This window comes from Pelophylax lessonae (genome assembly GCF_965119305.1).
Source record: "Pelophylax lessonae genome assembly, chromosome: 3".
NCBI lineage: Eukaryota > Metazoa > Chordata > Amphibia > Anura > Ranidae > Pelophylax > Pelophylax lessonae.
Window position 1 is genome coordinate 118,187,296 of NC_138770.1, and position 1,194 is coordinate 118,188,489.

A 1,194-nucleotide genomic window follows, 5' to 3' on the forward strand; every position below is an offset into this window, starting at 1 on the left:
CATTCTCTTCCTGCTTCCGATCTGGTGTACACGGCTCCGTGCAATCACTTCTGTGAAATAATACACACAGAACCATACACCGATCACACACAGTACCTGAGAAACCTTTCTCCCTTTGCTCGTATACACAAAGCTGGGTTAGCTCACAATTTTGCTGTATCCGCTGCCTCCCAGAAACCAAGCCTCGCTTTCATCTACCCATAGTGCTCAGGGGCTCCCACTTCCTTCCTGTTGCCATGCAACCACGGCTAACAGGAAGAGATTTTAGTGCCAACGAAATGTAAATTAATCAACTTTATTTAAAACCAATTCAAACTAACATAATGATGAAGCCTTGTTTTAAAGCGGTAGTATACTCCGCTTTTTAACTTTTACCCGCAGGTAAGCCTATAATAAGGCTTACCTGTAGGTAAAATTAATATCTCCTAAACCTGCACGGTTTAGGAGATATTCGCCATGCAAGCAGCAGCTGACACTAGTGGCGCATGCGCTCTGAAGGTCCGGCCAGGATCAGTGTGAACGAGACCTAAATATCACAGAGTGTGTGTTATTCAGTCGTTAAAATAAGTATTAAAAAACGCCACCATTTTTCTAGGTAAATATATTTCTAAAGGTGTTATTGCATCCTTGCCAACTGTCCCTTTTTTCCTGGGACAGTCCCTGCAAATAGGATCCTGTCCCAGGTCATTTATATTGTCCCTGGAAGCGCCTGTTAATCAGGCTGCCCATAAATGTTATGCAGAAGTAGTGCAGCTGAATGGGAGACTTATTCCAACTGCTAATTTGGCCTTAAGTTTGAAATTCCCTTTTCAATTTCCTGCAATTCTCTCTATATTGAGTAGACTCTATAATCTGATAAGTAGGCGAGATTAATTATGCAGAGTGGGCGGAGCTTCAGGGTGTGTTAAGTAATTGATAGCTGTGCTGCAAAGTGTCCCTGGAAATTTTTTTAAAATGTTGGCAACTATGTTATGGACATGAAATTTTCACCACATGTAGGTAACAACTTATCAATCCATACATACAAAGAAACCAAAATAAATACGTTCAGAAATTAAGTTATGTGTTATAAAATGGAATGACACAGGAAAAGGGGATTGAACCAGTGGTGGGATTCAAAAATTTTAGTAACCAGTTCCAACTTTCCCAGCAGAATGACCAGCGTGCCCCCTTTCAATGCACAGTGACCAGCGT